Below are 27,787 nucleotides of genomic sequence, written 5' to 3' on the forward strand. Positions count from 1 at the left end.
CAGAAAGCTTGCTGGTAATGTTGAATTATTCAAGATATATGATTAGAGAGAACTTTAAACAAAAATCCCACTATATTGACACAGTACACAGTGAAAATGAAATCCCATGCCAGTGAATACAAAAAGCAATGGAGGAAAATGTTTCAACTACACAGATAAAATATTATCTGTCAAATCAATTAATATCACTTAAGGAAAGACGCAATTTTATTTAATGGGTGTATAAATAAAAATAAAAAATTAAGGATATGAAGGATTTTCTTCATTCTTTTGACATAATTAAATTATGAAATTTGTCAGTCTGTATACAGAGCAAAACTATAATGGAATTAGGACCAGAAGCCACAGAGGACAGATTTATTAGTGGACTTCAAGAACAATACGTCCAAATGAAATCTATATCTGAAAAAATCCTTAGAAGAATAATTTCCAAAAGTAATGACAGTAGAAACACTATGCTTCACTTACTTTTGTACTGATCATCCAAAGTGTATGCTAATAACCTTTGGATTGATTTTATCAACTTTGCATTACAAGAGGAATAATCCATTTTAAGTTTTGAACAAGCTCATACATTGTCTGTATGAGCTAACTTCAACAAAAAAATCTTGACTGATATTTTTGTATTTTTATTAACATACATAAAATATTTTTTCCTTTCTGAAGTTGTCTAAGATTTATTCAATCTCTAAATTGACTTGATGAGAATTGTCATTTTAAACTAGTTTAGAAACAAAATTCAGAACTGAAATTTAGCATATTCTAGGTAATTTTATTAAGATGAAAACTATTTTGCTGTGATTTTTCATAATTTTTTCATTAAACAATAGCAGAAAGCTACTTTTTAGTCTTGGTCCCAGACTACCCACCTTCCCAGTGTACCCCAGACTGTATGTTTGCACAAATTATGTTGATCTATGTATGATGGGAAATAATTTGTTTTATTACGTGTTTATGTTTTCCTGTTTTAAATGGAAGATATATGGCCAAAAATACGACACCTAAAGACTCTACACACTGAAATAATAAAAGTTATTTCTGCTCATGCTGCTCAGAATCCTCAGTTAATAGTTTACCTCTTTAAGTCAAGGAGAAACAAAACTTACAACTTGTACCTAGAAGCAAAGAAAAACTGATTTGCATAATGCCCAATTTTAATGCAAAATTAATTAATTTTGAGATGAAGATTTTTTTTTACACAGCTATTCAGAACCACTCAATCACCTGGGAACATCCAAAGGTATTACTGAGCTCAACTCATCTTTGCATGTGAAATTCTGACTAAACTGTGTTTTATATATCTCATTCTTTTTAGATTAAAACCAAATTATACCTCTTACAATGGTCATCATTATCTGCCTGTTCTGGAATATAAGAATTTATTTCTGTAGACTTTAAATGTATTTTGCCAGTAGGAGCAAAAGCCTTCAGAAGGGTCCAAACAGACGCATTTATAAATCTAACAATTACTCCATTTTATGGCATTTCATCCTGTACTTCACATAATCAAACCCTTCCTGCCTGGGGTTTATATTAAGGATTGGTTTGGGGATTTTTTCTGTGGCTGTGGCTCAGTGTTCATTCAGAGTTCACTGTTCATCTATGCTGACTGTCTGCTGAATTTGCTCAACTTTCTCTCCAATTCAGTTTTCCAATGGAAATTCCAGAAGCAAGCTAAGTTTTACTCTCCTGAAATCCAGGGCTGTGGCTATGCTATTGATTTTTCTCACTTCTCCCAGGATTTTAATCTCCCTAATCTCGTGGTTATACTGCTGCCAAGGCTGCCCTCAGCCTTCATATCTGCAGTGGGACACTCTTTCTTTGTAACAGATCCAGCTGAGTATCACAACTATTTGACCCATCAATCAAAAGCATAAAGAAATCAATATTTTATTTTAGAGTAACATAAACCTGCCAGTTGACATTAACTTGGCAGTACCTCTGATGAGGTTCAAACACAATGTATTCTCATAGAACTTACTTTCTTAAGGTGATTTGATTACATGGTTATATCAACCACAATACTGCTTTTAAATCTTCTGCAAAAGTATCTATCTACACAAAAAATAGCTTTTTAGCACTATTATCTTCCAAATCATGTAAGCATTTTTGGGGACAAATCATGAGCTGGCTGACAGTGAATCTGAGGAAGCCAAGTGATCCAGTTCACTTTAATATCATGTTTACTCCAAAAGCCTTTTTTAAGGTAAAATGGGAAATATTTTTAGTCTACAGGAAAAAATGTCCTAGTCAACTAGTACAGATAAAATAAATCTCCTTAACAATACTAAACTCCATTTTTTCTTATTGTTTTACTTTTTCTTATTGTTTTAAATTATTTAAAACATTTACTAACATCTCCAAGGAAATTTAAAATCCCTCATTAAATTCTTCCCTAATGTTATCATTCTTATCACCTTGAAGTAGCCTTCCACTAGTCTGTCATGCAATCCCTTAAGGGGTATCTAATTTAATAATCTTTCAGAATTTCAGTATTATTTGTATATCAACTACACTACAGAAACTGTTGCTAAAATGATTCTCAATAATAAATCTGCGTTCGTCTTTTGTATAATTTAGTGGCTGGAGAGTAAAATTGCAAAATATCTCTTTTTCAGGACCTGTCTCAGATGTGTATCCAATTAAGATACAATTGTGCTCTGCAATTTATTTATTTATTTATGTATTTATTTGCTTTGGCACTTCATTTGGGTTTTAGCACTTATTTTACTCCATTTTAATTTACCTTATTCTTTTGTGGAAGATTTGGTCTTCTGATTACTGATAAGTCCCTGAAGAAATTATGCACACTCATCTAGATTGTTTATCACTGCTTAAATGGAAAGAGAGACCTGTAGGAAAAACCAGGTTTCTTTGTTTGAAAACTTTAAAATATTAAAGCTAATGCAAAGTCAATTGCTACTGTTGACAATGCTCATTTTCTTTTAAGAGTTACTTTGTTTGATATAACTTTTTTGAGGGAAGGAAAAGAATTACAGATAGAAGGAAAGAATTACAGAAGGAAAAAAAGGACAAGAATTACAGGTTCTGTAACTTTGTTTCATGCTTAGCTGAGATTGAAATTGCCCTGTAAAAAAGAGGTATCTTTGATATTGCAATTGTTTAAATGTGTTAGTAAATGCAAATGTATCCAAACCAAAAGAATAAAAATGCTAATGACCTTCAAATATTTACAATCGAGCATCAGTGATACATAAAATTAATAGATTTGCAATCTGACTGCTGTTTATATTTATATGTGTGGTGAGAATAGATGAGATTTTTACAACAAAATTTTGCTTCTGACATAAAAACATTCTTATGTTCCTGGAATATTCATGTAAGATTGCACATAAACACATCTTTTTCAAGTATAAAACTAAGCTTTGATATATTTGCATCCCCTGTTTTGAAAGAGGAACCCATATACACTTGTAATTACTAAACCATTTTTAATGCAATTATGATTGTCTGGAATAGTGCAAGCTACTGAATATTATCAATGCCTTTAACAGATATGATGTGGTGCATTAATGTGGGTTTATGATATTCAAAAACGTGATTCTGAATGTTTTCACTAATACCTTGATGTTGAAGAATTTTTTTTTTCTAATGGGGGAAAAAATGCAGTTGGATATACAAAAAAAGGACAGAACAAATAAAGCACGTGCTGTTTCTTTTACTATAACATATGGATAGTTTTCACCCCTTCTCACAATCACTTTCCACCTTTTCTTTTTCACTCTCTCAGAGGATTTAGGAGATTTCAGCAAAAATTTTCATAGTAATGGAAACAGCTGTTTTGTCAGCATTTTTTTCCTTTTTCAATTTGTTTGCAATATTTGTAAAATTATATTTTTATCAATATTTATTAAATTCAACCTTAGTATTTCCTAACTTTTGGTAAATAGTTCTTTTCCAGTTTTAGAAAGGTGAAGAAGGAACTGTTGGGTAGAGTAGGTTTGTTAGAAGCTGGTGTCGTTATTGTATTTAACTGCCCACTTTTGAATCACCTCCAGTTCTAATCTCAAATATTCACCTGGTTACACTTTGTCTTTGCCAAGAGTCTCTTTTAAGGGAAAAAAGCTTGGAATGTGACACCTTGGAAAAAAAATTTATAAAAACTAAACTGCAGGAAATTATCTGGGGAAGACAACAGCAAGATGACAATGAATACACTTGCATAAAGCACAGATGGTGAGAACTTACCCTGATGTCTTCATTGCCCACTCCTTCACTTTGTTTCCCTAATTGCAAATCAGAAGATAAAGCCCTGAGTCACATTTTAAAGAGAATTTAGTGCTTGTAAAAATAGTGTGACAGTTTTTATCTTTGTGTTATCCATCTGCGTCTTCTGTACCATTATTCCACTCTGGTTTTTAACAGATAAAAAAATCAATATATGCATCAAATTCCTAACGGAAAGATTTTATAGAGAGATTTTAAATTAAAATATGCAAGCACATTGAATATACATTTCTCTATATATTCATATTAAATAAGGATGTATATACACACATCCATTCACACACCTTTTAAGAAGATCTCATTTGAATTTTCACAACTTTTTAGCCATCTAGGCTTCAACTTAGAAGGACAAAGAATATTTTCCCGTGGTTTTGGCTGAGGTAATTTTCTTCACAGTGGCTTATATGGGGCTATGTTTTGGATTTGTGCTGGGAGCAGTGTTGATCATATAGAGATGTCTTTGCCATTGCTGGTCAGGGCTTGCACAGAGCCAAGGACTTCTCTGCTTTTTGTACTGCCATGATGACAAGGGTGTTGGGGAAACTGGGAGGAGACACAACCAGAACAGCTGACCCCAACTAACATATGTCCATATGATATCATGCCCAGTGCATAAAGCTGGGGGAAGAAAGAAAAACAGGGTGAGGGGACATTTGGACTGATGCTGTTTGGCTTCCCACGTCACTGTTACCCATGACGGGGCCCTGCTCTCCTGGAGGTGGCTGAACACCCGCCTGCCCATGAGAACCAGTGAATTAATTCCTTGGTGTTATTTTGCTGACATGTGTGGCTCCTGCCCTCCCTATTAAGCTGGTTTTATCTCAACCCACAAGTTCTCTTACTTTTACCCTTCTGATTCACTCTCTGAGCCCTTTGCAGGGGAGTGAGCAAGTGGCTGTGTGGGGCTTGGGTGCTGCCGGAGGTTAAGCCATGCCATGTCTTTAAAAAACTAAACTTATATGTTGTACTCTTCCTGGAACCCTCAGTGCTAAGGGGAGATAGGAGAATTACTGCAAAGAACTGAAAAACATTGAAAATTCAGAGAAACTATGTGAGCTTTTTTACAAAAAACTCCTATCACTCATAGAAGAATCTGGTATTTATATGACACTGAAACTATCATGAACACAAGTGCATACACACAAAAAATCATGTTATGTTAAGGTATGGTCTTGGAAAGGATTTAACAGAGGGACAACAAATATTTTTGATTGCTATACATTCTGCGTTAGAAATATTCTGAACAATGAATACTAAAGAAATCAAATTACTGTGTATTTCTCAGAAACAGTAATCAAGCTTCTTTCCTTCTGTCCTAATATTTGCCTTCCTTCCCAAGTTATAGATGGATGTGTAACAAATATTACAAACCTTTTTGTTAAGCATGTTTTGTATTTTCTGAAAGAACTCCTCCATAGTATTCATTCTTTGTCTCAAGTCCTCACTGAACACACACACATACATGTGTATATACTTATGCATATTGTTTATTTGTCTTTAATCAATATAATCAATATGTACATGAAAATATACCTATAACATTACCTGTAACATTTTTGTAAATCTTATAAAATTGTTAATATAGACAGACTTCTTTCAGATTCTAGGATAGTATAAGGATCTGATTTTCTGAATTTATAGTTGATATTCATCTTTATTTGGCTATTTTCTCTGTAAATTTCTAGCTAAGTTACAAATTTAATGTGAAAAAAGAGCTAGAAATACTTTTTAAAAAGGACAACTTAGTCTTTATATCAATAGCATATAGAAAAGATTCATTTTCTGAAAGTATCTTACAAAGGAGCTGGAGGTGATGGGATGACTCGCTGGGATGAAGACCCCTGCTCCGTAGATAAATTTACTGTGCCACATGAGTTTCAGCCCATTTCTCCTGGGTACATAAATAGTATTTACAAAGGTAACTTAACTAGTGAGATTTGCAGCTGGATTCATAATAAGGATATGCAGAAAATCTTCTCTGAGTGCTGTATCTTAATGTGATATTACAGCCTTACGTAACGGAAGTATTGCAAAGGAATTGCAAATAACAAGTTATTTTCCACATGGCCTAATATGTTCAAGAGAAAAGTGCTGGCAATAAATCGTTATTCATTTACTTGACACACATTAAGAAAAAGAATAACGTGGATAAATACACCTTTACTGTAGAAAACTTTTCTCTTTTTATCTAGTTACCTTAATTTTTAATTTTTTAAAATATTTGTTTGCTTGTTTTTCTGGTTACCTAGCCATTTAAGTGACATTCCCTTCAGCTGATCAGAGAATAGAAGATGGCTGAGAATAGAGAATTGAAAGTTTATCAAGTCTGATGTGTAATGTGACAGCAGTATTAAAGTTAGTTCTTGAGTTACTCTGTTAAATTCCCATAATAAAACAAAATTGCTCATACTGAAAAAAAAAAAGGATATATAGTCAGTATGATCTTGAGATAGATACATTGACCAGTAAATGAATTACAATACAATGTGTGCACACATTCTTAATTTTCCATAGTGACCTGGATTCATTCCATCCTCATTTTAAAAACTTCATGGAGGCTGCAAAGTGAATTTCTGTTATGCTTTCTCAGTTTACCAACCTTTGAATGCCAGAACTAGATAATTCCCAGAAGAAACGATGCAGGAAAATGCAGTTCAGGAGAGCACCTGGTGTATTGCAACCCCTGTGCAGAACTAGCCATGGGAGCACTCTATAATCAGCATGCACCACAACGCCTAAAAATGGTATGGCTTGGGCTGCTGGTCCTCACACCGAATATTTCACTCTTTAGGTTCACTCTAGTGGTGCTGCACCATTTGCTAATGTACACACAACCTCTCTTCAGAGTTTTGGGGACAGCCTTGTCTTCCCACTGGAGTCATCTGGGAAGGGTGGCTGCCTTCAGAGTTTTTTCCTATCTTGATGAAATGTGTTACCTCTCAAGTGACTGCAGTCGCTATGGGCTGCTGGGCTAAGGTTAAGCGTCAATTATAAGTGAAATGTCTTGAAGATGTGTCTGTTTTCTTGCTTAGAGCTCCATCCTGCAAGACCCTTTCTCAAAATGAAATCACCTGCTTGCATCCTTTGACCTTAAAGTTTCCCAAGCGCATTCTTCAAGTTTCTGTAAACAACCCAGTATTAAGAAAATTGGAATTAGTGGCAGAGAAATGTGCTCTTCTACCAAGTGGAAAACTTATATAGGCTGATCATTCCAATTGTATTCAACAAGCTAATCTAATTTTTATATTTCTTCAAGAGTAAATAGTGCCACATACTAAGAGTATAAGTATTTTTCTTTAATAGATTTATTGAAAGCTGAAGGAAAATCCTTGGCAAGAATTTGAAGTAATCTGCAATTAAAATGCTGCGCGAATGAAAAAAATTATGTTTAAAATTATTAGTGATGTTGAAAAAAATAGAATGAAAATTAGGATAATCTCTCTGTGAGATTAAACTTTAGCATAAACTAATAAAAATTATCAGAACTGAGCAAGAAATAAATGACCCTGCTTTGTTTAGTCAAGTGTTAATCTTCTGTGTTAATACTTTCTGAAATGCTTAAGGCACGAGTAATAAGAAATTAATGGATACAGGTTTTTATTCAGTCATTTGAGACTTTTTTGGTTTGGATCACATTTTTGGGGTGTATATGTTTTGTTGTTTGCATTTTTTTCTATCTGAAAGGAGTTATTTTATTTTTTTACAGGCTCTAGATGAAGCTGTTAGAACAAAAAACTGGGGTAGGAAATCATCCAGATCTTATACAGATTTTATAGAGTCCTTACATTAAAATAGTAAATGCATAGTCAAAATGTAATTTTTTTCTAATGCACAGTTCTCTGCACAAATATCACCTGAACATTACCTTTTCTCGCTCATAATAGTTACTTATGCAAGTGAACTTTCAAATATTATATATTCAACTGGGAATGCCTCTGGAAGTACAACTCTCATAGTCTCTCCAGCCAATACAATCTTTACTACTTTCCTTGGATTTCATTTTTATCTATAATTCATTAATTCGTGAAGGTCAAAAGTCCTTCAGCTAGTATGAAAAAACTCAAGAGTTTAAAATCCCACAGCAGAAAAAGTAAAAAAAAAAACTTAAATATCTTTAACTTTCCACTTCTGCATTTTAGAAGGTTGATCATCAGTCCCTATGTGACAGTAATAATAATGATGATTTCTTGAAGAGTAGGTGTCCTCAATTATGCAGTATAAATTGAAGGTAAAAACAAAACTCTATTAGTATGCATCCTTGTATTTTTTTGCTCCTTCACAGTTTCCTCATAACAATGCACTTTCTCTTCTACTTATTACAAAGAACTATTCCCTTAACTACAACAGAGTCTTTCTAATAGTAATACATTAAGCTCAAAAGCACCTGGATTGTGGTATTTGAATAGCTGAAGGGAATTTTTATTTCCCTTTAGTTTTTTGTCTTAAACAAAAACAGGATAATAAATTAAAAATGTGAATGTCACAAGTATTGAAAAATTATTCAAAAGCATCACCTGGAGAAAAACAAAAATTGCCATCTCCATGCAATTTGAAAACCTTGTTCCTTTGATATAATGTATCTTGTTTTATTTTATTTTCAGTAAATGTAATTAAAACATAGCAGCAATTGTAATTTAGTAATGCTGATAGATTTCTGGACACATCCATGCAGCAAACCCATTCCTAGCTATTGTTCTGTGATGGTCCAATGTAAACTGGGAAATCAATCTCAAATAGGAGAATTTGAATGCTGAAGCCATGAGAAAAGACCTGCAGTACTCAGTTTCCCTCAGTCTCAGATTTATAAGCAATACAAGTACAACAGCTGGATAGTGATTCCTATGTTTTTATGTGCACAGGGTTCATACTAGTGAAAAATTATGGCTTCATCCCCCCTGGTCCATTTTAGACCTCTGTGAAGGATCCAGAGTATCCACCTATTTAAACCTAATTAGCTTTTTTTAGTTAGTTCGTAAGTACAGCTCCAAAATAACACAAATATAAAGCTGTTAGCAGTTGTCTGACAACTTGGGTCATCTTTTCTTCTTTTCTTCTTTCCATATGTATCAGATCAACATAAACAGACAGAACTGAGTAGGCACACTCTGGATCTCATTTACCTGAGTAGGCTGTACCCCTTTGGAATAGGAAAGTTATGACTGACCAAGGTCAAAATTCAGTTTGTAAGGCATGAATAGGGAGTGAGTCCAGTGAAGGCCACAAAGGGAATCAAGGACTGGGGCATCTTTCATTTGAGAAGAGGTGAAATGGGCTGTGACTGTTCAGCTTGAAGAGAGGCTCAGAGAAATGTATAACAGAAAGACAGGGTCTTCTCAGTGGTGCCCTGAGACAATCTGCATAAATTGGAACACACGACATTCAGTCGGAACATAAGTAAACATTTGCTTACTATAAGGGTGGGTGAATGCTGGAACAGGTTTCTTAGGGAAGTTATGGTGTCTTTATCTGGTAAGATGTCTAAAACCTGACTGAACACTGTCCTGGGAAACTTTCTGTAGGTGAAGGTACTCTTATTTGGGTAGAGGGTGGCAGAAACAATCTCCACAGGTGTTTTCTGACTCCAGCCCTTCTGTGATTCAGTGATTTGGCTTTTAAGCTTCTTTTTCATCCACCCCACTCCTTGCATTGATGCTCTTTGCCCTGTCTCAAGGAGGCATCATAAACCTGGTGTTCACACATGCATGCCACCTCTAATGATCTCACATTTCTTGTTGAGATTAAAAGTAGTACTCTGGAATGAGTGGGTAACTGTTTATATGGTCCACATTATCTCTGTGGGTTTTTACACTTGCAGCTGTGGAGTGGGTCAGCTTCATGAAGAGGGGGCTCAATGCCCCTTTCAGAGCCCTAGAATTATTCTTATGAGAAATAGTTTTTTTGATCACTTGTAAACATAAAATCAAGTATCTTAAAAAATTCCTGTTAGGCTAGGCAACACATCAAGGAAAATAATAATATTTCCCTAAACACAAACTTTTTAGAGTTAGATAATCAAGTTTTTCTGGTTCTTGTAGGTTGACTTTAAAGCAAATGAATGCAGGTAGCTCTGTAGGGTGGAAATTCCAAACCTCAGGATCGTATATCAAAGAAATTACTCTGAGCTAACATTGAGAACAAGCTACACATTAATATCTTGCACTGCATTTTTTAAACTCTGTTAGGAAATTATTATTCTCACCCAAATGAGACTACATAATCAAAAAAAAAAAAGGAAGTCACACTAAATCATATTTAAAGAAAATTGATGTTTTTTATGAGAGTTAAAATATGAATCAATTATTATATATCACATAATAATATTAGCCATTATTTAGTTATAAATTCACAAATGAGTTTCTTATCTGGGTCACTTTTATTCATAATTCTGTTTGGCTGTTTTATCTGTTTTTTTTTTTTTTTTTTTAATTGAATTTTACTTTCTGTTGTTTTTTGGAGGGAGGGAGGTTGGTTGGTTGGTTGGTTGGTTGGTTGGTTGGTTGATCGGTATTTTTTCAGGCATGTTTAAATAGCCCTGCAGCTGGCTGAAAAATCCAGAGCCTGATTAAGGAAAGTCTTACTTATTCGCTAGTTTTAAAATATATAGGTTATGAAAGACTAATTATATGGGTAATGAGCTCAAGATATGTCATGGAACAGGGATGTTGTGAAGTGAGTGCTGAAAATAATTAAATTTTCATTGTTATGTGAGTATGGAGTAGTAGTAAAGCAATTAAAACCTAGAATCTAATTGCCTTACTTAGGCCTTACCATCACCTTAATTTATATTTAATCGTATTTAATCATAGATTAAATATGAAGCCCCATCATAGATTAAATATGAAGCATTGCCTTTTGAAGGTTAAGCAAAACAAAATCTGTATAATTGGTTCAAACGTAATAGTTTTTTATCAGGAAGTCTTAGAAGGAAGACAATTATCTGAAGAATACTGTGTTACTGTTAAAAAATGTAAAAAGCCAAGAAGAAAAGAAACACTGTTACAATGACTGAATCTGTCTAGAAGTAACATAAATCTGTTCTGTCTTTAAGAATTTTTGCTAAACATGAAGCTAAGGAAAGTTCCAAGTAAAACACTAAGTTGAAATACATTGACAAGGTTTGTTTCAACAATGTGAACCTCCACTCCACGATCCCAAATACTTCTTATTTCCAAATTAGCCAGATATAATTCTTCTGTAGAATGAAGTCCAATATTCAGACATGAACAGTCTTTATCTGCTTTAAAATATGAAACATAATGTTCTTTTTATTAGACAAAAAACTACCTACAATTAACCAATTGGAAATGTAATTTTAATATTCACATAGAGATGGGTAGGCATACATACAGATTATTGACAATTGCTGACATGCTCATTCAGGTGGTGGAATATTTGACTTTTTCTGCCTTCCTCAGACTGAAGAATCAGGAATGCTACTAGTATCCAAAAGAGGTGTGTGAACTTCTGTCACCTTCAACAATTTGGATAAATTATACTTTAATGTTTAAAAACTAAATTTTAAAGTTCACATCCAGTGGGGGTTTTACTACAATGTGTATAAATAAACCAGGCAAAAGAACAATGAGAGGTACAGTTCTTATATGACCTTTCTAACTGAAAAGCCATTTGTCATTTCTTTTTTTTTCTATTTATGAACTTTTCATCCTTTTATACATGTTGTCTCACTTCAAAAGGATGACATAAAGAATTCTAGTTTTTAAACACCCATCTAGATCTACCACAATGACCCAACATTAATAGGAGACTGGTAAGACAAAATGAAACAAAAAAAAAAGATAATCGAAAAAAAAAAAGCCATTGCTAGTTTAAGAATTAAGGTAGATAACAATCAGACTCAACTGTATTTACAGAGGCAAATGTGAGCGATATATAGGTGACTGCTTCTTTGCTTCTCCATTTTTTTCACATATCCATTTTTTTCCTAAATTAGTTTCATTAGCAGAGATGCACTACCAGGGAAATCAAAGATGGTAAAGGACTGCTAGGTCACCTCATCTTCAGAGAGTGTAGGCATCTTAAGCACTGCACAAGCAGGGCCTGATTCATTCTGGCACCTGTATTTTCATCTATTGTATGTTACAATAATTCACAAGCAGTACAGATGTTTCCTATTAGAGGGGGAAAAAAGATATTGTGGTATTTATTTTTCTTCTGTTTATTTTTCTTCTACCACAATATAAAACTTTTTTTTTTTCTTAAGATTCCAGCTCTTCAGAGAGCAGTGGTGAAAAGACCTCCTTTTCTTCTTTAAGTGGCCTATGGTTTGTCTCAGACTTTTGTGTGGTTCATCCCCCATCTCTATTTTTATCACTTTCATGAAGAATTAGAATAACCAGTTTAATTTTGAAAGTGCTAAATGTTCCCATTTGAAATCTAATTGCAGTCCATCTGGCCTTAGTTAAAGCAACTGCTAAATAGAAGATATTAAGTAGAACATAATTACATATTACATTTCAAAATTTGAAAATTAGAAAGTAACTTGATTGAGCAAACTGTGTTGCAACACTATATATCACAGAGAATATGCATTCATTCCAAAACTAACTGCTAACTAGGATAATTTATATAATCATCATCATGTGCTTCGTCTTTTTGAATTTTTCTCTTTGACATTTTTACATTAAGAAATCATTAAGTTTTGTATTTTAATGTAATTTTTTCATTTAAATTACCTGCAGGTACTCATTATGGTTATGACTATGCATGGCTTTTAGCACTAATATATCTCTGAAAACACACTGTTTGTAATTCCAAATCCTCAGCTTTATCATTTAAAATTGTAACTCCTCTCTGAACCTGGACTAATATGGTTCCTTTTTCTTCAGCAAAACTATTTCAGTTTAGAGAAGCTGGGGAATGTTTTCCCTTTTATTGCATCTTCCTTTCTCATAGGCTAAAATTCAGTTATAGAGTTAAATAAGTATTTCCTATGCCTGCTCTAGAACTTCCTATTTTCCTTTCCAGTTGTGAGTGTGGGCATGTTCTTACATCAACATGTACGACATGATGTCATTAGATTCTCTTCCTTTTCATCACTGCTTACCCCAGCTTTTCCCCTCTGCACCCCTTCAGTTGTGTCTTCAGTTGTCCTTCCATCCTTTATTGTCTCTTGTTATTTGGTTTATCCTCCTCCTTTCTCATTATCAGCTGCTGTCATATTTTACTTTTTCAGTCCCTCTTGCATGCAAGACTGCATACTTGGCCCTTGCCTATCCTTCTGCTGGCCACCTGTTTTCCCATTTTTAAGCAGTAGGAACTGGTAACAAAAAGCAGCAGAATCAGTCTGGTCTTCTAATGCAAAAGGTTACAAGCACTCTGGACACTAATCACAGCACACTGGTAATAAGAGACTATGACTACACCTGATATAATGTGCTATTTTCAGTAAAAAGTCCAGATAAGTGCATGTCCACAGTCACAGTATTTTAACAATATCAGGCTTTAATCCTAACACACATCTCCACAGTTTGGAATTCAATGCCCAGCTATGTCTGCAGTGATCTTTCTGTCAGGTAAACAACAAAAGGAAAGAAAAAAGAATGCAAGGACCTGCAAATGCATTGTTGACATATCACTCCAAAGGCATGAAGCAAATGCATATGAGAAACTGCACCACTCCCTGAAGAAGTCTGCCTTAAATATATCCCATAAAACTGGAAACACACCCAAACCTCTTCACACTGCATCAAATTTATTAAATCGTGTATTTACCAAAGAGAGATCTGAGGACATGGCAATTCATTAACACATATTTCACATAAACTAGTAAGTGAATTGCTCAGTAGTAGGTGATCTTTATTTTCCTTTCTCTAGCAGAGTTGACTAGAGCAAGTACATGTAGTGTTTAATGTTTAAAGATTGCTAGAAATGTCTATTTTCTTTTGCAAAATGACTTTATTCCTCTTAAAAATAAAATGTTCTGTTCACCATTTGACTTAGTATAAGGCATCAACTGCTAATCTGATAACGTACAGAAAAGTCGAGGGTTGCTAAAGTATCTCTTAAAGGATATGGATTTCAGCATCACAAAAGAGGTATATATAGTATAATATTGTTCATCAGAATTTTTAGGAAGAACACTACAGATAGGAAGTGACCAGTGCTATGAAATGAGAGCATTTAAGGCATCAGCAGTATAAGTGCTTGGCTTTGGTGGACTCCTGATGAATTTAATGTTATGCTCTGCTGTCAAAAGAGAGAAAAGCCCTATAGCCTGTTAAGCTATGCATAATGATCTGCTTTTGACTGCAATTTTTTACTGTTACTGAGTAAATCTGTGGTGGCAGGATCACATTTCAACATGGAGTTTGTCTTTTTGCTATAAAAAACGGATGCTCTTCAAAGGAGTACAACCATTTAATTCAAGTTGCTCAAACTCTGATATTCTGGGTTTGGGTGGAGTAATTTTCTTCTCAATGGCTAGTATGGGGCTGTGATTTGTATTTGGCTTGGGAAAAATATTGATAATATAGAGGTGTCTTTATTATTGCTGGGCAGGGCCAAGGGGTTTTGTTACTTTTCTGTACTGCCACGAGGAGCTTGGGGGTGAGCGGGAGAAAACGCAGCCAGAACAGCCAAGTGAGCAAAGGGATGTTCTGTATCAGATATGTCATGCTCATTATATAAAACTGGGAGACTAAGGAAGAAGGGAGGACATTTGGAGTTTGTCTCCTCAAGAAACCATTGTGCATAATGGAGCTCTGCCTTCCTGGGAATGGCTGAATACCTGCCTGCCAAAGGGAAGAGGTGAATTAATTCCTTGCTTTCCTCTTTTTTTTGCACGTATTATCTCTGCCTATGCATTTTCTCACTTTTAGTCTCCAGAATCTCCACCCAATCCCACAGCTGGAATAGCAAGCAAGAGGCTGTATGGAGCTTAATTGCCAGATGGGCTTAAAGCGCTTAAAGAGGGGTTGAACCACATTTTCTATTTCTTTCAAGATAACAATTACTCAATTTTTGCAGTATCTCCTTGCAGATATTATTCCATTTGTTTCCATTGAATGACAGACATACAATTAGCTCCAGCAAAGATGCAATAAAAGTTTGAGACACCTAAAAACATATGTTTTTTTATGTGGAGTCAGGTTAGAAATAATATCAAGATCAGGAATGTGTCTGTAGACAGGTGGGTGTCCAAATTTGGCCTTGAAGATCCAAATACACATAGAAATCAACATCAATTACTTATCTAAAGTTGGGTTTGTGCTATTTGAGATCACAGATTCATAGAATGGTTTGAGTTGCAAGAGACCTTAAGCATAATTCAGTTCCCACCCTCCCTGCCATGGCCAGGGACACCTTCCACTGGTTGTCAGAGTTGGCCTAGGAAAGATACTTTGGCAGATTCTTCATGCTTGAGGAATGATCATGCCCTCCTGCAATGGCAAACAGGACCTGAGCAGATTCATAGCCTGCACAGATGAAACCCACATTTTAAAAAATGCACCTCCTAGTTTATGCACAATTTATTGAAATGGAGACTGCCAAAATGGGTAAAACAAGTGCTTTCCTTTGAGCTTTTAAACTCTTTAGGAAAATAAAAGCTAGGAGCTCCAAACCAGTCAGCTTCTTAGTTCAAGTCAGAATAAAAATACAGAGATTTAATCCTGTCTTTCTTTTTATTTTCCCATATCAGAAAACAAAAGCAAAAATAAACCCCAAACCTATGAAAAATCCAAGTTCAGGGATATTAAATATAAAGATACACAATAGAATGAAAGAATGAGTTCTCAGGAAGTGCCTTATAAATGTTTCTCCTTCTCCTTCTTCTTTTCTTTTTCCTTTTTTTTTAATTTAAGGAGAAAAGAAAAATCACACAGAAATTATGCAGTCAAACACTCCCTTAATTTCATTTTAAGTCAGCTGTGGACAGAAGAAAAAGGAGTATGCCTGATTAGACCACTGAATACCATAGTAAATCCTAAATGCCACCTAGACCATATGAAATAGGAACCTTTGAAAAGAATATTTTGTGGAATGGTTTAAATGCCTTCCAAAAATCTGTAATTACAAGAATGAGCATGTGCCAGTGATGGAAGAGCCATCTCTGTTTCATGGTTATAGCATGAATGGGGTGAATTGTCACTATATTAATGTATTTTTTTTTACCCTAGCTACCTGAAAGTTGAGTATGTTTAACTACTAGAGTATATAGATTTTTAAATATTAAAATACTGATATGAAATTTTAAGAGTGGAGTTAAAATACAGAATTTGCTGATACCTTTCTTGATCTAGTTTTTAATCTCCTTACTGGAGAAAGAAGTCCCTCTCAGAATAAAACTAGTGAAGAGAAAGACATTTAGCCTTCATTACATTAGAAGGAAAACAAACATGATAATGTGCATTGTTAGCTTTCCTCTCCTTTGCAGTTAATATAAATGTGTCTTTTTAAACTCTCTATTGCCTAGAGCATTCCAATCAGCATTAATGTTAGGCAAAATTACTTAATGCACTTGAAAATGAAAGACAGAAAACACAGTTAAAAAGAGGTAACAGAGCTTGTTCATTAAGAGTATTGGAAGGTACAGAAATCAGAGAACGTGAAAAAGAAGGAAATATTTTCACAATAAATATGTTCTGCAAATTTGCTGAAATTAGCTTTTAGTTCTTATATCTATTCCAATAGCAATTCAGATTTACTGGCCACAGTCTTCAACTTGACTGTAATTGAGAACAGCAAGACAAATGGAAAGAGCACTCAAGAAAAGTTCCTAGTAAGTAGCACAGAACATTCAGGAGTAAAGATGTGATATCTAGTGCATTTTCCTGCACTTACCGATTCAAAGAGCTGCATTTATACCACTTCCTAAGTGGGAAGAAATTATTATGTCAGTGCATTTGGTTATCTAAAATGCTACCAAAAATAAGTCTTAACTTAAAAATCAATAAAATATATGTATGAGTAAATGATGGAGTTGATGTGATTAAGCCATGCCTTTCCTCTTTGCAGGACGCTGTTGCTGATGAGGGGGATCAGCTTCACACTTGTGTGAATGACTAGGGAGTGCCCCTAGGAAGATCATCCTTATGTGTTAGCCAACAAATAGAAAATCCAGCAAATAGGAAAGGAATTTTATTTATGGATATGGAAAGAAGAATAGTTCCTTGAATATACATATCTTGAATAGCTTGATTATGAATGTTTGAGATCAACAAAACCCCTCCCAGAAATACAGTCTTGATGTAGATATTCACAGGAGAAAATCGTGGACTGTGAATCGACAGAAAGACAGAGGCTTAGTAGTGTTCTTCTCTCTTTTAAGTAGACTGAAAACAAGTAGTAGGAAAAAAAAAAAAGAATGAAATGAGAACTTATTTCCTTGGGAAAAGAAAGTCAAAGCAAAGTTTTCACTGGAACCGATAGGAATGAAAGGAATGGATTCTCATGTTGGCATAAAATACTACAATAGACAGTAATTTTAATGGATGAAAAATAAATAAAAAGGAATTTATTTTCAGATGAAACCTATTAATTTTGGGGGAACTTCTAAGAAAGAGTGACAATAATTTAAATACAATTACAAATATACCTCCCATCATGTCTTCGAGACTGATTTCTACATAAGACAAAAGCTGAATCTGAGACGTCAAAGGTAAATAATGCAGGATAAGAAAATGACATATGAGGAGTAAATAAATAAATAAAAAGCTAGAGAACCTTCATAGAACTAAGAATGTACATCTATGGAGAAAATATTAACCAGATCTTTCAGAAAAGGTGCAATGAGCCTTTGATACCTAAAGGTTTTTTGTCAAACTTGGCTCCAAACTTCAGTGATACAGATAAAGAAAGTATGAAATAGGTTTTCTAAATTTTCACTTAGTGAGACAGTGTTGAAGAACAGAGTGCTCATTTTGAATGACTAGACAGCAGAAACAAGGGTATTTCTTTTTTTATTTGAGGCTAGATAGTGTAAGAAAGAACTATAACCTGAAATATAAGCGAGTTTCAATCAACAGCATTTTCATCCACATAAATAAAATTGTTTGAGAAAAAATATATAAATTTTAATTTAAAAACTGAGGTTAGCTCTTCACACGTGATTAAATGAAGATGGACAAGAGACAACCAATGTGAGTAATTCATATTTTCAATTATGTAGCTATTGGTTTCATGAGGGACTTTATCAACATCATTCAGATGTCTAGTGCTACTTGAATGCTCTACCAAATTTTTCATAGCATTCAGCTGCTAGTCCAGAAAGTACAGGTTTTCCTTGTCTTATGCTTTACCTCCCAGTCCAGTTCAAGTGTCTCTTATATCCATGTAGCAATGGCACTAGACACTGTTCAAGGAGGTGAATAAATCCCCAAGTGTTTTCTGTACCAATTAGGGACAGAAAAGCATGGACGACCAAGATTATTATGGCTGACATGTACAGTCATTATCAAAATAAAAGCACTTTAAGTGCTTTAGAAAGTAGAAAACTGACCTTTTCACAAATGTTAAGTGCCATGGCAGAAGAACCTCTATCGTAGTGCAGAGTGCTTTTGTAAGTCAGCATTTTAATTACCCGAATGATTTACATTTCCAGTTTACTTGTCTGCTCTCGACAGCCAGCTCATCTTTCATCTTATGTGTGCAATCACAAGCAGTGTGAAATGTTATTAAAAATGCTTAGGCATAATTGATAGAGTCAAGTTCCCAGCATGCCTAAATTATTTCATCAGAACATTTTTTCTAAATTTATTTTTAATATCCTGCCCTAAAGGTTTTCTAAAGCCTGGCCTCCAAATCCAAGATCACTGTGGCTTCTTATAAAAGACACTGTTTAATTCTATGAGCCAGTGTAAGAAACTAGTGCAGAAAAAGAATCTTAGTGCAGAGGCAGGGAATGCTATGCAAAAGAAAAGTCTGGGTAGGAGGAAAAAAAATATACTCTTACAAGAAAGGAAACGCGGAATAAAATGTGTTGGTTATCCCTATTCACTTACAACAGAGGAAATTGGGCTAAGTGCCTTCTTAACAGTGATCTCAGAAAGGTATTCCTGCTTTATCTTTTGCATAAATGTCCCCATTCAGTCAAATGTAGAACACAGACTTTTCTGCTTACCCAAGGACAAACATGGCAAATATACTTAGCTTTCTTCAACTACTTGAAAACCATTTCTCCCCAATATTAATTAAAAGGAAGTTGATTTTTTTTCCAAGGTGATTCTCATTTTATGGGTCTATAAAGTGGCCATATAACTAAAGACTTTAATCTACACATCTTGTTCTGAGAAGCTTTTTTCTTTTAGGCAAAACTAAGCTCCTGTTCCAAACAACCTAATTTCTAATTACTCCATCCCGAGTCAGAGGCTGTTTTATTCTTATCAGCAGAATTTTATTAAAAGAGAATCTGCAATCTTCAGCAGACAAGATACATTATCTGAACTCTGCCTTCATCACCTAATCAAAGCTGATTTATAGAAAATTGTGCACCTCTGTGGTACTGAGTATTTTGTTGAAAAGACCATATTGCAAAGGGATGATACCTACAACATCAAGGACAGAATGTTACTGGATTTAGAGGCTGCCAGGCACCACAGAAAACATTGCTGGCTGAAGCGATACCATTTACTGTGTGATGTCACACTGGATACAATGTAACAGAATCTGGTGATATCATTAAAGGATTATGGTAGTCCTGTCCCTTTTCAACTAAGAAATAATTCAGCTCGTAAGTAGACAAATGAGGTTAAATAGCTAATGGCATATTTCCTGAGATTATTGAGAGGAAATATAGTTCATTACTGTCTTCAACTCTTTTTTTATGAATAGACATCAAAAATTGGTTTGATAATTGATATTTGCAACTATTTCTGAGGTTAAATTATGCATTTAGAATTTGCTTTTTCATTACCTACCCTTACTTAAAATAGCTGTCTTGTTAAACTAAAACATTCATTTTAGGAGAATCAGTGCTTAGAATGTCACTTTAAGAGAAGGCAATACAGTCTCCTTCACTAAACAATTCTGGTTATAAAGGGATCAGATTATCCATCTGTGTGTCAGCTCTTCGAGCTGATAGCTTCTCACTTTTTTTCTGAAAGGCACAGTATTCTTGAAATGAATTACACTAGCAGTGTCATGTTCCTCATAGGTAATTGCTTACTTCATATATTGCAACATAAAACCTTAAACCATAAAGCTGATTCTCTCTCTCTTTGGTCTCCATATAAATTTTGTCTTGTGTTTCGTGCTTACAGCTGTAGAGGCAGTATTTGATGTGCTAATAATACAGATAGCAGACACCAAGGGCTTTGTTGGAAACAGCTTCTATATTTTATTGAGAAAAATAAACTCCTTAACTTCTACTGCCAGGAAATCACAGAAACTCAAACTGAAGTACTAACACATAGGTGGCAAACCTGTATCTTCAGTGAATCTAGGAATTTATCTTCTTTTATTTTTATTGCTTTCCAAATGATATTTTTAACAATCAGACAACACAGAGTGTAGTTCAAGGAACGTTATTTGCAAGGGACTGTTGTTAATGGGTAACCTGAAGGGGAATCACATGGTGGGGATGTCTGGGACATGGGAAAGAGCCTGGAAGGGGAGGTATGTATGCTGTTTTATCCTAAAACCAGCAAAAATATTCCTGGCTTGTTTATTTACCAGTGAAGACATAGCTTGGAATAAGCTTTAGTTCTCGGTTCTCCAGATTTAAGATACTACTAACAAAGTTTTTTGCAGTGCACTTTTTTATCTACTTAGAAAACCATATACTTAAACCAAGAAATTTAATTATTATACTCTTTAGACCATCAAACATTCTATTCTGGAAAATCTAAGTTTTTCATTTTATTAAGGTCTCCCATTTTCAAGAACTTTATCAGCTCAATTTATCTATAATTACAGATTTTCATCTCATATCTGTTGTGGTTTAAACCCAGCTGGCAAATGAACACCACATAGCTACACACTCCCTCCCTTCTTGTAGGATGGGGGAGAGAATTCAAAGTGCAAATAAGGGAGAACTTGCATGCTGAAATAAAAGACAGTTTAATATTTAAAAGCAAAATCCATGCAGTCAAGTGGAGCAAAACAATTGGTTTATTCACCACCTCCCACAGGCAGGAAGGTGTTCAGCCATCTCCAGGGAAGCTGGGCTTTGTCATGCATCACAGTTCCTTGGGAAGACAAAAACCCTGAATTTCCCCCTTCCATGAAACTCCCCCAGGCTATTTACTGGGCATGATGATCTATGATATGGAATATCTCCTTCTCCAGTTCTGGTCACCTGTCCTGATTATTTTCCTCTATTTTAGCTTTTTCTGCTATGCCTCTCTAGCAGAGCATGAGACACTGTAAAGTCCTAGGCTAAAGGCAGTTTTGGCTTGGAAACAGCCAAAACATCAGAGTGTTATCAATATTGTTCTCATTCTAAATCAAAAACCCTCAGCATTGCAGCAGCTACTCAGAGTATGAACTCTGTCCCAGACAAAACCAGGACAATCACATTACCTTCAATGCACTGCCTCTGATCTGCAGACGATGCCAGCCTTAGCTGGTTTCTTGCTTTTTCCTGATGAAAATCTCCCTGGATCTCCTACTGAGGCAGTGCTCTAGACCTGGCTGATAAACTTAATATATTCCTACTTTCAGTCATCTCTGAGGGCTCACTTTTATGCAGTTTTTACAGTAAATCATCAATACATAACTTAGAAGTGGACAGCTCAAGAAAATTAAAGTTTTTTTTGTAAACAGTAAAATAAAAACATTAATAAGAAAACATTATATATATGGGGTTTTTCCCCTCTATTAAGTTCTTTTCTTTCTTTCTTTCTTTCTTTCTTTCTTTCTTTCTTTCTTTCTTTCTTTCTTTCTTTCTTTCTTTCTTTCTTTCTTTCTTTCTTTCTTTCTTTCTTTCTTTCTTTCTTTCTTTCTCTCTTTCTCTCTTTCTCTCTTTCTCTCTTTCTCTCTTTCTTTCTCTCTCTCTCTCTCTCTTTCTCTCTTTCTTTCTTTCTTTCTTTCTTTCTTTCTTTCTTTCTTTCTTTCTTTCTTTCTTTCTTTCTTTCTTTCTTTCTTTCTTTCTTTCTTTCTTTCTTTCTTTCTTTCTTTCTTTCTCAATTTTATTTGCTTTTAATTAGACAGATACTAAACCTATCTCTTGATGTTTGTAAGTTAATAAACTTAGAAGCCCCAAGCAAAGGGGTACAAGATAAATAAACATAAATTACATCATAATCACTCAGCGCATCTAAACTATTAGAATACAACTACACCTGTATGGTTCAGTTCTAAACACATCACACATTCTGTTTGTGCTTGAGAGAACAGATATAGCTAAAAGACAGAAACTGAAAATATTGTGGGGCTAGGTTTATTCAGACTTTTTAAAATAGTTTGTGAGCATGTTTATAACAAAGTCAAAATCAATAATCCCTTTTATCAGGTGAGAAAAGCAACAGGTGTAACATTTTTTGTAAATTTCCAACAACTTTCCATTACTTTGTTTATAAGTTACATAAAATGTTATTACATTTTATGCCTGCATAAATTGTACCTTGGTACTCCTCAGAGTTTAATATCCCTGTTTTGTTTCTCTAATAGGTCTCCCTCCATAACAAGGGGTTTTTATTTTTCATTCTCAAATATACTGCATCTCTTGGTTGAATCCCTGTGTTTCTATTTTTGCTGACATTTTCTTTTCGTCTACGTAATTGCTCTACTGTGAGTCTTCTTATTAATGAAGAAAGAGGTCTTATTTATGGAGCTAAATATTTAGCTTTCTTCATCATCTAATAGCTCCTCTATTACATGCATTTTTCATAATTTGATCACAGCTAGTCAAATGCAGTAGTCACTGAGCAAAAGGCCTATAATTACATATAAGCTGGTATGTTATGGAACACATAGAATTCCAAAGCATTATTGTTTGCCTCAGAGCACTGTTATTGAAGGTGACTCACACCTCTAACTGTGAAATAAATATGCAGATACTACCCTAGTTAAAGTAACGTGCCATATCAGTTCTCCTTGAAAATACCAGTGTGAAATGGAATGATTCTTGTTTGGAGCAGTAAGGCAGGAGGGCTATCCAAGGATAGCTTAAATGTCATGGGAAGTTTATTTCAGTTTAATTGAATCCAAATCTTTTTGATCTTCATTTTTGCCAGGTTAAGATTCTTCCTGACATTAAGAAATATAAATCCAATTACTTACCTGTGGGTAAGGAATCTTTTCCTTTGGGAAAAAAAAAAAGAAAGACAAGGAAAAAATATTTAAAAGTAAAAGCTGTTTCTACTCTCATGGGCAAAATGTAAGGTCTTCTGGAAGAAATTTTCTGTCCATAGCATCTCAGGTATGAGAAAATGTGGATTTATATGAATATTTAATACTTATTACTACTGCCAACTATCCTACACCTCCTGCTGTGTGATCACAGTGTCTAATAATTTTCTTTGTTTAATTCTATGAATAAAGAACACATTACTTAAAATTAAAAGTTTCTTTTGTGCTTTTCAGAATGCAGGATGTATATCTTCTTTCATAATGAGTAATTACATATTCAGCCACAGGTATGGCTCAAGTATTTTAACAGAAAAATCTTGAGGATATTTGTTTAACTGCTACTTTGCAGATCCCTGTTTTAGGTCAAAAAACCTGCAGCCATTGTGTAAGTACTTTAAAAGTTCAGGTACTCATATATATCCAAAGTAGCATGGCAGCAATCATATTTTTGTATATTTATAATTTTTGTGCATAATCAGATACTCCAACACTCTTGATCAAGAGTAGTAGTAGTAAAAAAAAAAAAAAAAGTAACATGCTCTAAATATCTCCAGTGGCTGTCTGCTTAAAGATCTCTTAGAGGATGTGAATGAAGTAATTTGTTTCACCTCTGGGGAAGGGATATGAACCACCTGTCATCACTAAAAACAAAGGAAAAAGGGTGTCTGTGATGACAGAGGTAAGAAGACTCTCAGTTCCCTGCAGCTAAACAGAAATATTTTTATTCTGTGTTGCTAGAATAACTCACTGCACTCTATACAACTGCACATAGGATAAAGAACTGCTGAGTTCCAGGATATATTTCAGTTACTTTAAAAATGAAAGTATTTATAATAATTTGGTAGTGCAGGAAATGGAAGCTGGAAAGGTCCCTAATCACAAACCCATAGAGGAACACTAGATGCACTGTCTGCTAGCAGAGGCAAACTGAAAGGTACTGTAGGCTTCTAGCCCAGTAATCCTGAATTGTCATTGCTAGGAATGGCCACCTGAGTTTGCAGGTCCTGCTTCAGAACAGGGGCTTGTCACAATTGTCCTGTCTGAACCTGTTATGAACATTTGCAGCTTTACTGTTACTTTAGCTGTGAAAATATTTTTCCTAATTTCTTTCTTCTCCTAAATTGTATGATACAATTTTTTTCTTTCTCATGGCGGTGTCTAAGTTAATCTACCTTTGCTTATATGCAAGGCTTCCAGTTTTTGTACAAATAGTAGCAGTAAGCATGTTCTCTTTTTATAGCAAGCTCCTTATGGCTGAGGTATTGATGTTGTGCAGAGACATACAGCCCTGGACTCATAGCAGAAACTCCAGGAACTGGGGATACACAATGTGGAGGAAAGAACACGGGGACAGGATGAGGGGAAACATAAACAAGGTGACACTGGGCATCCCACAGTTGTAGGAAACACACTCATGATAGGTTTAAGCAATGTTGTCCAGGATGTGAACTATTTTCTGCCACGAGAGAACAACAGACAAGTCTCTGGCATAAAAGGCACCACATCGTAGAGTAAAATTGCATGTAGCTTGCAGACCAAGAACAAGGTATAATTTTATTAAATCTATTTAAAAAATACAACACAAAGGGGAATCCTAAAAGATAGAAAAGGAAATAGCTGATGAAAACATGCTCCTTTCAAGCAAAGAGGGATGCTGACGATTCCCCACATGCACACCAAAGAGATTGCATTGACCTCAAGACCAAGAGAGACAGTGGGAGAGTGACACGGCAAGAGGAGGATGGATATTGGGGTACACACATAGTGTGTGTATCCTGCACTTCCCAGGGTTTGCTGGGAACACATCCCAGAGGAGTTCTTCTGCATTAAGTATAGCTCTCCTCATGCTGTGTGCTTCCAGCACATTGATTGTCCACAAGAGACATTTGGGACATCATCTAAAGTAGTCCTTTGGAGCTTCATGCACAAGCCACCTGGAGAAGAACAGCAGTGCTGGAAAAGCAAAGCTTGCAGCCACAGGAAGAATGTGGTGCCCTCTAAAAGGGCCTGTACACAGAACAGAATGTCTTTGGTGCAGCTGGATTGGCTTCAGCTGTGTTGTTAGATCCACACTTGGGAAAGCAAGGAGAGGTGAAGCCAAACATTTATTCAAATTAATCTGTGCTGCCTTTTTTTCACTATGTTTAGTAAAGACACTGCCAATGTTCTTTGAATAAGTGCAGACCACTGTAGTCACTGCAGGGCTCGATGATCTTAAAGATCTTTTCCAGTCTTACAGATTCTATGACTGTGGGATTTGAACTGAATTAATAAACAGAAAGTATTTTGTGCAAGGGGGATACTCCTTGCAAATTTAGTCTAAAGCATATTGCTGATTTTTCAATTTTAATTTCTCTTATTAAGGGATAAAATAGTGGGGAAAATGTATTCAGATAGACATCATACTTGACAGCTGAAAGAGATGGCATTTGAAAACAAATAGAAATTATGCCTTTCATTTATATGTTGTTTTTTTACAGGGTTGTATTTCTCTTGAAACTAGATTGATTGCACAGACTTCAAATATTAGAGTTTCACTGTAAAGCAAATTAACAAATGATTTATCTTTGCCATGTACAGAAAAAAGTTCCGAACCTTTTTTAGAAATCATATTTTCAAAGTGATAAAGAAATCACTAGAAAAAAAAAACAATTTATATCCCATGGATCAATTTATACTGTCAAAAATAGAATATTTCTTATTCTTGTCTGAAAATCATGGTTTCTTTAGATAAAGACTTTTTCTATCACCAGAATTACACATAGTTCTAATCTAGAATTTAAAGAACTCTCATGTTGCTCTCTTTTTGTGGGTGGTTATTAGGTAGTATATGATTTTTCTTTAAATAAGTACAGTCTGAACGATGCTATTTTCTCCTGACAAACTAATATGAAGTCTGAGACAATAAGGAAATAAGTAAAGAAGTTGTGCAAATGAATAATTTCAGTCATCCACCATTCTGTGTCAGTAAGATTTCAGTTGATACTGGAAAAAATTATAGAATGCTTTGATGTATTAAAACTAGCAGAAAGTAAGAGTACAAGCTGGTAGTTACTTCCAGCAGAGTTCAATACCTTAATCATACTCAATAATATTTTGTTTTGAAGATAACATCAATAGAAGAAAAATAACTAATTATTTGAGTTAGTTGCTTCTCAGCATGTGCAAATCTTCCACAATTTGGCCCTGCATATTTATTCTGAAATTAAAGAATATGTCAGTTCTAGAAATATTTAATTAAATTTATCACATTAGTGATGAAATATTTTGAAACTTTGAAAAGTTATCATGGGAACTGAATTTCTGCAAAGAAGTATTACACAGTGTTTGATTTAATAGGTAATGCATATCTTACTGGAAAAAAATTGAATAAAGAGATTCTTCCAGTAGGGTTTGATCATCTGGACAAAAGAAGTATGCTATTTGCAGACATCACTTGGATTAATTCTGCAAGTACATGTCTTTGGGAAGCAGTTAGTTCATTGTGGTGACTAGATTTTTTTTTTTTTGGACAGTGCTTGGTGCAGGGCAGAATCCAGGTTGCTGAAGCCTTTGAATGCTAGTCTGTATATTTTTGTAGTTTCTTGGGGCAGGAATGACACCCTTTCCTGCGTAGCCCAAGATATTTTTTTTTATAAACCCTTTGAGTTTCAATCTGTTTGCCTTATCTAGAGTGTTCTGTCATTGATTCTACAATTCTGTGAGTGATCCAATTTCCCCCCCACCACAGCTCCATCCATTGTTAGAAGCAAGAAAACTTTGGCTACTCTAAGAATGTAGAGTAAGCAGCAATTTAAAAGATAGTGCATAAATATGAATCATCTATGTGTAACCATAAAGACTCAGCACCTTTTCTACCATGAATCTTATAGCGTTGGAATGAAAGGCATGGCAAAAAAAAAATAAAAAAAAAAGAACAAGAATTTGTGTTCCTGGGAGAGAAGGACCTGCACCCATGCCTCCTAAAATACCTCCCCAAAGAGAAAGATCATGTCTCTAACTGTTAACATGCCTTTGACATGTTACTGGTAGGTCAATAATGCAGACTTCCTTTTGTTCTGTGCTCTATCTGCCAACCCCACAAGGATATTTCTATTGTTTCTCTGTCTGATTTCAAAAGCTGCATCTAATCTATGATCTCCACAGGGACCGTGACATTTTAATAATAGTTTGCATGAAATTCCCTATGTAGTAGGGTTCAGTTCTAGATTTGAAACAGAAAAATACCTGTGACTGAAGGCATTACAATCTCTTATACCACATATAGTATAGAGAAGAGCAAATGTCTGCT

This window comes from Ammospiza nelsoni, chromosome 2 (assembly GCF_027579445.1).
Source record: "Ammospiza nelsoni isolate bAmmNel1 chromosome 2, bAmmNel1.pri, whole genome shotgun sequence".
In the NCBI taxonomy this organism is placed as follows: Eukaryota; Metazoa; Chordata; class Aves; order Passeriformes; family Passerellidae; genus Ammospiza; species Ammospiza nelsoni.